The sequence below is a fragment of the Colobus angolensis genome, unplaced genomic scaffold, assembly GCF_000951035.1.
Source record: "Colobus angolensis palliatus isolate OR3802 unplaced genomic scaffold, Cang.pa_1.0 Scaffold10, whole genome shotgun sequence".
Classification (NCBI taxonomy): domain Eukaryota; kingdom Metazoa; phylum Chordata; class Mammalia; order Primates; family Cercopithecidae; genus Colobus; species Colobus angolensis.
In genome coordinates, this window is record NW_012110919.1 from 19572170 (window position 1) to 19584523 (window position 12354).

The 12354-nt window shown below is 48.6% G+C and overlaps 1 protein-coding gene across 3 annotated transcripts in view; it reads right to left on the bottom strand.

The window, feature by feature from the left end:
- CMKLR1 (chemokine-like receptor 1) overlaps nt 1-7356 on the bottom strand; it is a 50582-nt gene extending 43226 nt beyond the window's left edge. For 2 of the 3 annotated variants that reach the window (XM_011935722.1, XM_011935738.1), the window contains exon 1: nt 7043-7332. The gene's annotated coding sequence lies outside the window, so the exon portion shown is untranslated. Of the gene's footprint in view, nt 1-7042 lie in introns of all 3 variants that reach the window. The other variant, XM_011935717.1, reaches the window with a different exon arrangement.
- Between the last annotated feature and the right edge of the window lie 4998 nt (nt 7357-12354).

Genomic DNA, 12354 nt, shown 5'->3' on the forward strand with positions numbered 1-12354 from the left:
CCTAGCACTTTGGGAGGCCAAGGCAGGTTAATCACTTGAGTCCAGGAGTTCGATACCAGCTTGGGCAACATGGTGAGACCCTTTGTGATGGTTAATACTGAGTGTCAACTTGATTGGATTAAAAGATAATAAGTATTAATCCTGCATGTGTCCGTGTGGGTATTGCCAAAAGAGATTAACATTTGAGTCAGTGGGCCGGGGAAGGCAGATCCACCCTTAATCCAGTGGGCACAATCTAATTAGCTTCCAGAGAATATAAAGCAGATAGAAAAACCTGAAAAGGAGAGACAGGCCTAGCCTCCCAGCCTGCGTCTTTCTCCCATGCTGGATGCTTCTTGCCCTTGAACATCAGATTCCAAGTTCTCCAGTTTTGGGACTGACTGACTCTCCTTGCAGATGGCCTATTGTGGGACCTTGCAATCATGTAAATTAATACTTGGTAAACTCCCCTTTATATATGTAGAGAGAGAACCCTAAGAGAACCCTCTAAGAGAACCCAACTAATACATCCGATCTCTACAAAAAATACAAAAATCAGCCAGGCATGGTAATGCATGCCTATAGTCCCACCTACTCAGGAGGTGGAAGGATTACTTAAGCCCAGGAGGTCAAGGCTGCAGCGAGCTGTGATCATGTCACTACACTCCAGCCTGGGTGACAGAATGAGATTTTGTCTCAAAAAATAAAAAATTACAATTAAATCAGCAGGTTTCAAACCCAGGATGAGAACTCACATCTGCCTGAGCACAGGGCCTGCCCTCCTCTCACTACACCACACCCTCTCCCCATTGACTTCCTGTTTCTCTGACCCCTGATTTCCAGGAGGAAAAACCAAGTGTGCTCACTGTTGTTTTTTGTACCCATCTCCTCACCCACCCACCTGCTTGCACAAGAGCTACCCTCAGCAGGAACCCAGGGCTGGAATCTGAGGACCCAAGTCCTATACCCCAAGAAAGCAGAACCGATTCCGACATTCTGCCTGGATAGCAGCTGACCTCCCTGCTGAGTCAGCCACTGGTACTTCCAACAATGCCAGAGACTGTCTATGGTGGAGACAGCGAGACCCAAGGCACTCTCTACCAGCAAAGCCCAAGACTTCTCGCTGGGGCCAGACATGGAGAGAAGAGACTGGCCCAAATGACATTTCCAGTCTGGGAACCCAAGATCACAAGGCACCAGACACCCAGATGTGCAAAGACCAATTTCAAAGCTCACTGTCCCAAAAATAAAAATAGAAATGCCTTCATTGAACTGACCACGTGCTGTACTCAGTGCTTGATGGATATGGACTCATTTAATCTCACCATAACCCTACCAGGCAGGCATTCATAGCATGCCCCGCTTATGAGTGAGGAAGCTGAGGGGCTCAGGAGGTTAAAGTTCAGAGCTGGGTTCTCAACCCTGGAGCACTTGGATCTGGGATCTATTATCACTACAGTGTGCTGCCAGCCAATGCCACCCAAACATCAACATTTCTTTCTTTGATAGCACCATGTAGAATTACTGTGTCTTGATTCCATCTGGCAGTGCGAGGATTTCTACTTTTTTTCAATCATACCTGTGTCCATTGATGCAAAAATCTAGAGGTTCTAAAAAGAAATAACTGGTTTCCTGCTATTGTCTGAAACCAGCATGTCCTGAGGCCAGCAGCAGCACAAAGTGGCTGCCAATAACAGGGGCTCTTCACTGCACGTCAGTCCTGGCCTAGGGCCACCTCTTCAGCAGCGGGTATGGAGAAAGTCCTGGGCTGGAAACCAGGTGTTTCAAGTCCTAATCTGGCCAAATGATCTTGGGAATGTCATGTAACCAGTCAGGGTCTCACTTTCCTCATCTCTCAAATGGGTTCCACAAGGATAGGAATCGTGTCTTTCCATTGTTCTTGCCCTGTGGAGAGCCAGACGTAGATGCTAATAAATGTTTGTTGAGTGAATGAATAAAAGTATATGTTACAAGTTTGTTTCTCCTCCCCTGAGGGCCTCAAAGACAGGAAGCAGGTCTGATTCATCTCATTTTCTCACAGTGCCGCAGCTGTTACTCCCACATGAATTTATTCACACAGGAAATTGCTCCCAAGCACCCACTATGTGGCCAGCCCAGTTGAAGCCTCAGTGTCTTCCATGGACCACACAATACCCTCATGCACTGTCCCTTCTCTTTTACACAGCCAGTGACTGTAATACTTGGTCACACTGTACTTCTGCACCCCAAGACCTAGGACAACCACCCAGCTGCCTTACAGTCAGCAGCCTTGGCCCATTCTGGGGAGTTTGAACATGATTCCTGAGTTTTCACTTCCCTCATGCCCAGCCCTGGGGGAGCCCAGCCCAAGGAAAATCCCGACTCTAACCACACCATGTACACAAACATGCACACCACCATTCAAATGTGCAGTGGGGCCCTAGGACAGGAATAAGATGTTTTTAGTTCAAATATCATTCTTTTGCTATGAGCTGTGTGACCTTAGGCAAGTCCCTTTACCTCTCTGAGCCTCATTGTATTCATCTATAAAATGGAGATGATAGTCCTGAGGCCTTTCCATGTAGGCTTCTAGGGAGATTCAAGTAGACAATGAATATAAATACCTTTGACTTAATAACCCGCAACATGCTCTATCAAATCATTATTCTTATTTCCTTTTTCCAGAAGGGAAAGAGAATGGCAGTTGCCTATGTTTCAGAAAAATCCATGTTTAGGGGCCTGGAGCCTGGAAATGTACTTAGTATATTTGATGGGAATTACCTTGAGGACAGGTGATGTTGTGAGTCCAACATCACCATGTTAACTAAGATTGACTAGTGAAAATGTAGACTTAGAATGAAAGAATGAAAGCAATCCAAGAGGTCACCACATTTGTGACAGATACAGGTAGCTGTCCACAAAAATTCATTCTCCCTGTCCACAATACACGACTATGGCTGGGAAAGAGCTGCTCTTTGCCAAGAACCTCATATCCTTGTAACTCTATGTCCTGGCCTCCTTTGCAATTAGATTGGCCACATGATAGTTCTCATGTGTGAGTGGAAGTGATGTCTGCTGCTTCCAGGCCAAAGCAGATAAGCAAATATGCCACTTCCATACTTTCTTTTGTCTTCTGCACCTGACTGCAGACAATGAGGATATCCGAGGAGAGAGTGGGACCACCAGATGAGTCACTGAAGTACCACAAAGAAGAGGACCACCCTCCATTCAGAAATACCTGCCTTATAATAAAGCTGTTTTGCTTCAGCCCTTATGCCTTTGGGGGCCTATTTGTTACTGCAGCTACTACCCTAGCTGATACTCCATTCGACCTCCTTATTTACAGATGAAATTATTGTGGTCGGAGAGTGAGAGTGCCTTGCCAAGGTTACACAGTAAGCCCAACAGATGTCTAAGACTTTGGTCTCTTAACTCCTTGGAGCAGAGGAGTTGCAGTTTCCTGCCTGCTCTATGGAGCCACAAAGATTCTTAGAGGCCCTTCAGCAACAAGAGTGAGATTTAGTGGCAGCCTGGAGTCTTCCACTTCTGTTTCAACGAGAATAACACCGCTTTTATCTGTTTTCAAATTGCACTTCCCCATAAGACTTTCATTTGTGGAAAGGATTCTGCAACTGAAAATAATTTCAAAGCCCCCATGCTGGGGGATTGCTAACACGATCTGACTTTCTGTGGTACTATAAGACAAAGTTTCGCTTCTTCTCTGCCAAACCTTCTGGCCTCAGCTGCTGACACAGAACATGTGGATTCACAGACATACATGAATATTTGCTTAGAAAGGAAAAAAGAAACCTCATTGTGCAGCAAAGAACCCAAGACCTCAGTGTGAACAAAGGGCAAAAAGCAAAGACTTTTAAGCACTCTAGGTTGGTGGTTCTCAAGTTTTGGGGTGCATCCGAATGACCTGGGGTGCTGGTTCAACATGCAGACACTGAAGTCTCATCCACAGAGATTCTGATTTCCTAACTGAAGCTTTAAGAAACACTTGCAATTGGCTGGGCGTGGTGGCTCATGCCTGTAATCCCAGCACTCTGGGAGGCCGAGGCGGGCGGATCACGAGGTCAGGAGATCAAGACCATCCTGGCTAACACGGTGAAACCCCATCTCTGCTAAAAATACAAAAAATTAGCCAGGCGTGGTGGTGGACGCCTGTAGTCCCAGCTACTTGGGAGACTGAAGCAGGAGAATGGTGAGAACCCAGGAGGTGGAGCTTGCAGTGAGCCGAGATTGCACCACTGTACTCCAGCCTGGGTGGCAGAGCGAGACTCCATCTTGAAAAAAAGAAACAAAGAAAGAAAAAGAAACACTCGCAATTATTCTAATGCAGGTGGTCTAGAGATTGCACTTTGAGAAGCTCTGAGTCTACTTCACAGCCTCACAACTGGGGGTAATGACTGCACCTGTGTGGTGTAGATCAAAGAGAATGAAATAGGCTTTCGGTTTTCTTGTACATCAGTGGGAATAACAGCATTAATAATCCACTAAAGAAATCAATAATAGGCCGGGTGCGGTGGCTCAAGCCTGTAATCCCAGCACTTCGGGAGGCCGAGACGGGCGGATCACGAGGTCAGGAGATCGAGACCATCCTGACGAACACGGTGAAACCCCGTCCCTACTAAAAAATACAAAAACTAGCTGAGCAAGGCGGTGGGCGCCTGTAGTCCCAGCTACTCAGGAGGCTGAGGCAGGAGAATGGCATAAACCCGGGAGGCGGAGCTTGCAGTGAGCTGAGATCCGGCCACTGCACTCCAGCCTGGGCGACAGAGCGAGACTCCGTCTCAAAAAAAAAAAAAAGAAATCAATAATAATTTCCATTTGGCTCAGATGAGTGTCACAGGTATAGACAGGCAGAGTGGAATAGGAATGATCATCAGAACAATAGCTAATGTTTATAGAGACCTTATTTTACAACAAATCCTCTGCTTACTGCTTTACATGTATGATCTCATTTACTCTTTAGAATAATCTTATGAGGCAGTTACTGATCATATTCCCATTTTATAGATGAGGAAACTCAGGCACAAAGATAAGGAATAACTGATTCCGTGTCACTCAGTTGGCCAGTGGCAGACCAATTCAAGCCCACCCCCGGAATGATGACAATATCAAATAATATCATCCTTATTTACAGATGATATTATTGTGGCCAGAGAGTGGGAGTACCTTGCCTAAGACCAAGCTGCCCCTTCTTGCACAATGTTCTATTCCCTCTTGTGAGGAGGTCTAGCATCAGAACTCTTTAGGCTTCAGTTTCCTAATCTATAAAATGAGCATGTTAATAGTACCTTCATCATATGGCCATGGTGAGGATTTGATAAAATCATCTCAAGAAAGTGGTTTGCAAACTGAGAGGAGTTATTAGGTAAACATCTAAGAGATGGGACTTCAGTCCAGCTTCCCCCACCCCATTTTACAGACGGTGAAACTGAGACCTGGTTACTTTATTTATTCAATGGACACTATTCAATGACCCTAATATATGCTAGCTCTTGTGCAGGGGACTGAGGATGCAGAAAAAAAAGTAATATCCCAGATCTGGCCTCTAGGAGCCTCCCAGAGAGACAGACCAGATGACTGGTCATTAGAACACGGTGTGGTAGGAGCCGTGATAAGGGAGAGACAGGCCCTGGGAGAGCCTAGCAGACAAGCCCTGACCCAGTGTGGGTAGGGGACTTCTCAGAACAAGTCAAGCCAGAGAAGGGCATGACTTGCCCAAAGTCAAGGTTATATATTCCCTGAAGTTTTGGGGGAGTCCAAAGAAGGACCCTGTGCATCAAGAGATAACTCTCCTGTGGACTTCCCAAGTGTCTGACAATCATCATTTGAGGGTCACTGGTTTAGATTAAAGCAAAGGCCAAGCTGCCTCTTCCTGCACCTGAATTACCCAGTCACACTCACCTCAGCAGCCAAGGCATTTAGAGGAATCTTTCCTTCAAACCAGTTTGGAAGAGGCAGGAGAGACGGCAAGAACCACAGAGAAGATTGGTCTTGAGAAGGAGGTAGGGATGCAAAAGGGAAGTTGAGGGCTTTCCCTAGTAGAAGAAGAAAGACTCAGAACCTGGACGTTCAGGTGTATGACCTCAGACCAGTGATCTGGCATCTCTGAACCGCACAAGTCTGAGTGATTGGGTTTATACCAAGTAGTAGTTCCCTGATATTGTAGTGTGTTGTTTGTTTATAATTTTGCCAAAGCTGGCTTGCCCATTTAAAATGAGCTATTCTGAAAACAGAGGAGGGAGTGGAATATCTTCAACAGAGAGTGCTGGCAAAAGGTTTGTGTCCTTCATATACAAAGAACCCTTAGATATCAATAAGAAAAAGATAAACATGCCCCCAGAGGAGGAAAAAAACGGGAACAGACTTGAGCAGGAGAGTCACACTAGAAATGTGGAAAATAAGTTTATAAAAGAGAATCAACACTAATAAATGAAATGCCTATTGAAGCATCTAGATATTATTCTCAACTTCACATCAGGGAAGTTTTAAGGGATGGGTAGCAAAAAGGTGGGTTTGGGACATGAGAATACTGTGCCCTGGTATAACATCATAGAGAGGTCAAGCTGTCACAGCCTTCCAGGACACAGTGTGACCAAAAGCTCAAAAAAGTCTCAAAAATAGGCAAACCTTAAATCTAGCAGTTTCTAAAAGGTATTCATAAGACACACACACAAAGATGTCATACTAAATAAAGTGTTCTAATAGAAAAAAAAAAGGAGAAGCAAGTCGATTAGGGAAAAGTCAAATAATCTTAAGATATCCTTTCTATGCAGCCATGAAAAATGTATATTGGAAGAATATAGGTGATATGGAAGAAAGTTCACAATCTGTGGTTAAGCAGGTTACCAAATCAGATGTGGAAATGCACATGCATATATTTAGACGTGTGCCCTTGCTATTTCTTTAAACAATGAGCATGCATTACTTTTGACATCTGAAGATAGTAACAAAACTCTTCCTTTTGACAAATAGGAAATTATAAAAGGAAACAAACTTTTCTCTCTGTTAGTATTCATTCCTCTTCCCTGGCCCCTCTCAGAAGACACCCAAGGCAAGTGTGCGAAGATACCTTCCCTCTGGTCTCTGCCCGGAAGGTCTTCCTGAGGGTTCCCTGTGACTGCAGGCCACTGGAGGCTGTTGGGGAGACTTGCACACTCTGGCTTCTTTCTCCAAATCACAGGTTCTTCTGGCTGTGGCTGTTTGCCCAGAAAGCAGTTCATTCATTTGTTCACTCAAGATCCCCCTCTGAACCCCCAGAGAGCTGCGGCTGGAGCACCCCTATCACCCGGAAGCTTCCCAGGGAGCTCGCTCCGTGCTGAGCTACCTCCTGGCCGCCGGGCTGCTTCCCTGAATGGGACTGGGACAGAACACAGCCAGAGAAACAGCTGGAGGGAGGAGAGCAGGAGGGAGGGGCAGGAAACTGGGCTGACCGAGGGCGGGGGCGGCTAGCTGCGTGGAGAAGGGGCTGCGAGGGGAGGGTGCCCCTACCAGCCGGGGGCTAGGCACGTGGGTGGCGGCGGGGGCCCGCTGGGGAAGACCCGCCCCTCAGGCAGCCTCTTGCAGCTGGGAAGCCGAGCCTACTGAGCGCAAACCGGAGCACATGCGACCCCCAGCTGCTGGGGGAAATGCAAGCGCCTCTGCTCCCGGTGAGGGGCTCAAGCTCCACGCTGACCGAGAGACTGGCTGCCTCTCACCCTGGTCCTTTGCAACGCTGTTCCTCCCACCTGGATGCTATTCCTGCCCTAATTCGTGGCCCGATGGTCTCCTACCGCCTCTTCAGGTCTCAGATTGACGATCACCTCCCAGGGAAGCCTTCCCCAACCCTCAGGGGCTGCTCTGCCCCTCAGGGTCACCCCATCACCTCACTGATGCAGTGCTGTCCTTGCCTGTTAAGATGTCTCTCTCCTTGCACCAGGAACTCTGTAGGGAAATAACTGTATTTGTTCCCTGCCCTAGCCAGGCACTAAGTGCTGGTTCATCAACTGTGTGGTCACCACCGTTAGTGGAATAATCAAAACAACTGCGAGCCAGGCAGGGTGCTAGGCGATGCGTACTTACACGTCACAGCAACCCTAGATAGCAGGAATTATTACTACCCCAGTCTTACCAATAAGGAAACTGGGGCACAGAGAGATTAAGTCACTTGCCCAAGACCACACCACCAGCAGTTGACAGAGCTGGGATTCCAACTATGTTGTCTGGCTCCAAGGCCCACCCTTGGCCCCAGACTGAAGAAATAACAGAAGTGCCCAATGTGGGCCCCTGTGCCAAGTGCTTCCATAGAGTAAGCCGTGTGAAGCACCATCAACATCAGGGAGGCATCACTTGCCCATTCTACACATGAGGATGCTGGAGCCACAGAGCAGAAGTTGTTTTGTCCGAGGCACCCAGCTCATGCTGACGGAGCCATGGCTGGATCTGAGTCTGTCTGATTCCAAAGCCAAGACTGCCTACGACTGCCTAAAATAATATTTTTAGAAAGGAAAAGAAAAGGGAAGGGCAGGGGAGGGGAAGAGAGGGGAAGGGAGGAGAAGAAAGAAAGGAAGAAAAGGGAGGGCAGGGAGGAAGGTAATGGGGAGGAGAGGAAGGTGAAGGGAGAGGGAGATGGGTAGGGAGGGAGAGAAGGAGAGAAACCTGTGTTTTGGGCCTCAAAGTCTTGGGCAGGTGGAGGAATATGTCCTCATCGTCTGATCAGCCTTAGAACCCCACTGACCTCTCCCCTCCATCCTCAATCCTTTAATTCAGTGAGCTTTACACTTAGAAACCATCTAATTTCATTCTTCCATTGTACAGATAACTTGAAGCCCAGAGAGATTGAGTCTCTTGCCCAAGGTCACACAGATCTCTACAGTCAGAAGTCTAGCCCAGTCTACCCAACTCTCTTCTTTCCTCTCTTCTTCTTTGGACTTATCTAGGGTACAAAACCTCTTATCCAAACACTTACTGTACAGCTGAGAACACTGAACCCAGAGGAGGCAAGGGACTCACCCAAGGTCACCAGAAGCTAGTAATTGCATTAGTCCATTCTCACACTACTGTGAAGAAATACCCAAGACTGGGTAATTTATAAAGAAAAAAAGGTTGAATTGACTCACAGTTTTGCATGGCGGGGGAGGCCTCAGGAAACTTCCAATCATGGTGGAAGGTGCCCCTTCACAGGGTGGCAGGAAACTTCCAATCATGGTGGAAGGTGCCTCTTCACAGGGTGGCAGGAAAGACAATGAGTGCCAAGCAAAGGGGGAAGCCCCTTAGAAAACCATCAGATTTCATGAGAATTCACTCACTGTCATGAGAACAGGATGGGGGAAAACCACCCCCATGTTCAATTCCCTCCCACCTGGTCCCTCCCGTGACTCGTGGGGACTATGGAATTCCAATTCCAGATGAGATTTGGGTCGGGACACAGAGCCAAATCACGTCATTCCCCAAGTTTTCCTGGTAAAAGGAGAGGATATTTCCATAACGTGGCAGGGATCCTGTATATCACCATCTAATAGAGACCAGAGATTCCTAAAGCCTAGTTTCCAGACCAGCCCCGGCAGCCTCACACGGAAGTGTGTTAGAAACACAAACCCTTGGCCGGGTGTGGTGGCTCATGCCTGTAATCCCAGCACTTTGGGAGGCCGAGACGGGCGGATCACGAGGTCAGGAGATCGAGACCATCCTGGCTAACCTGGTGAAACCCCGTCTCTACTAAAAAATACAAAAAACTGAGCCGGGCGAGGTGGCTGGCTCCTGTAGTCCCAGCTACTCGGGAGGCTGAGGCAGGAGAATGGCGTAAACCCAGGAGGAGGAGCTTGCAGTGAGCTGAGATCCAGCCACTGCACTCCAGCCTGGGAGACAGAGTGAGACTGTGTCTCAAAAAAAAAAAAAAAGAAACACAAACCCTTGGGCCTCACTGCAGACCTAGGCAATCAGAGACTCCAGGAAGCCATCTGGGTTTTAAGAAGCACTCCAGGGGATTCTGATGCTTGCTCAAGTTTGAGATCCACTGATACAGGCATTTCAATTAGGAATCCATTGAAATGGGTCCTGGAACAAGTCACCTTGCCAGTGCACAGAATAGTGGCTAAGAACAGAGGCTTTGATAGCAGACGGACCTGATTTGAATCCCTGTCTCTGTCACTGTAAGCTGTGTGACTTGGGCAAGGCCTTTCACCTCTGGAGTCTCAGTTTCCTCATATGCTGTGGACCATGGAAGAGGAGGAGGAGGAAGAGGGAAGGAGAGGAGGGAGAGGAAAAGAGGAGGAGGGAAAAAGGAGAGGAGGAGGAGGAGGAGGAAAAAGGAGGGCCAAGTGGAAGAGAGGGGAACGGGGGGAGGATAAAAAGAGAAGGGGGTAAGAAGGAGGAGGGAAAGGGAGGAGGGATATGAAAAGAGGAGGATGAGGGAAGAGGGGAGGAAGAGGAGGGAAGAGAAAGAAAGGGGAGGAGGAGAGGGCGGGGAAGGAGGAGATGAGGAGGAGGGAGTAAGGAGGAGGAAGGAAAGGGAGGAAGGAGATGAAAAGAGGAGGAGGAAGAAGGAAGAGAGGAGGAGAAGGAGGAGGAGGGAAGAGGAGGGGCCGAGAGAAGGAGAGGGGAGAAGGAGGAGGAGAAGAGGGGGAGGGGTTAAGGAGAAGAAGAGAAAGGGAGGAGGGAGATGAAAAGAGGAAGAAGAGGGAAGAGGAGAGGAGGAGGAGGGAAGAGGAAGGAGGAGGAGGGGTCAGGAGGAGGAGGAAAAGAGAAGAAGGAGAGGAAAGGTAGATAAAGGAGAGGGGAGGAGAAGGAGTTGGGGAGGGGAAGGAGAGTGGGAGAGAGGAGAAGGAGGCCAGAAGGCAGCCTTTCAGGAAGATCGAGCACACGGGAGCTATGGAAGAGGAGCTGGGTAAATTCAGCCCGGGATGGACTCCTGGACATGCCTCTTCCTCCCTGGAGGTGGCTGTGGCTGTGGCAGGCCTCCCTCTGCCTCTGGCCTCCCTAGGCTCGGGTCTCATCAGCTAGGAGCCACAACTGGCAGAGCAAGGACACTGGTCCCCCAGCCAGCTGGGCCCCTTGGCAGTTGGCAGAGGAGGTGGAAACTCACAGCCCCACTGGGCCAGTGAGGAAGGCGTGGGGCTACCTGGCTCATGACTCTCCACCTGGGGGCTGTGGGACAAGCTGAAGCCACAGGCCTTTGGTCATGCTTTTGAACAGGGCTAAACAGTTTAGCTTTTCTTTCTTGGGGCAAAAAGTGTTTGTTGTTGGTTGTGGGGGGGATTATGTTTTTGTTTTAAATAGGATTTTGAAATCTAAGGGCTGAGCTGGGGATACTGGGACTTGATAGAGAAGCAGTCTCCCCCAGAATCCTCAAAGAAATCTCTGTGTACACCCCTGGCAACTCTACATAGAATCAAGATGGAGGGTCAAGCTTCTTTTTGGGGTCCAGCTCAGGTTGACTGGTTCTTGATTCCTGGAGCTCTGTGTTAAAGGGAATCTGAGGCCACGTCCTGGCCTGGCTGGAGGGAGCACAGTGATCTGTGAGCAATGCCTGCCCTGGACGTGGGGTTGGGAGGAGGGTTGCCTTTCTCATCCCATGCTGTCCTCCAACTAAAGTCCGTCCCACTGGCGCAGGGTGGACTGGTTCAGCAAGGACTTGTCCCACCCCTACCACTCCCTCCCGGTACTGGCTGTGCCTGGCGTAATGGAGCTTATGTCTCATTCCCAAGCCACTGGGTAGCTCCTTCTTACAGATCTTTAGTGTTCACAGATTCCTAACACTCTACTTAAAGCTCAATGGTTTCCCCAGCCTCCCTGATCACCAGTGGTTAAACCAGGTTCACCTGAGAGGCTCCCAACCATAGGAGGCCTTCAAAGATGCTTCCTGCCACATGAAGGATACTCTCTGAAGTCCAAACTCTGCCTACTTTGGACTTTCTTTAAGGCATAGACAGGCCACATAGGAATGAGAGCTCCTCTATTTCAGCCAAAGATGGGCCATGTGGCCTTGGGCGAGTCATGTACCTTCTCTGGTTCATTCAGCGGTCAGTAGATACTCACCGGACCCCACCTCTGTGGCCGGCACAGGCTAGTGAACAAGACAGCCATACCCCATGCTCAGAAAGCTGGCCTGCTGGAGAATTCATTTTATTTATTTATTTACTTTTAAAAAAAATTCTTTTGAGACAGAGTCTCCCTCACTCTGTTGCCCAGGCTGGAGTGCAGTAGCAAGATCTGGGCTCACTGCAAGCTCAGCCTCCTGGGTTCAAGCGATTCTCTCACCTCAGCCTCCCAAGTGACTAGGACTATAGACGTGCACCATCACACCTGGTAAGTTTTGTGTTTTTAGTAGAGACGGGGTTTCACCATGTTGGCCAGGCTGGTCTCGAACTCCTGACCTCAAGCGATCCTTCCACCTTGGCCTCCCAA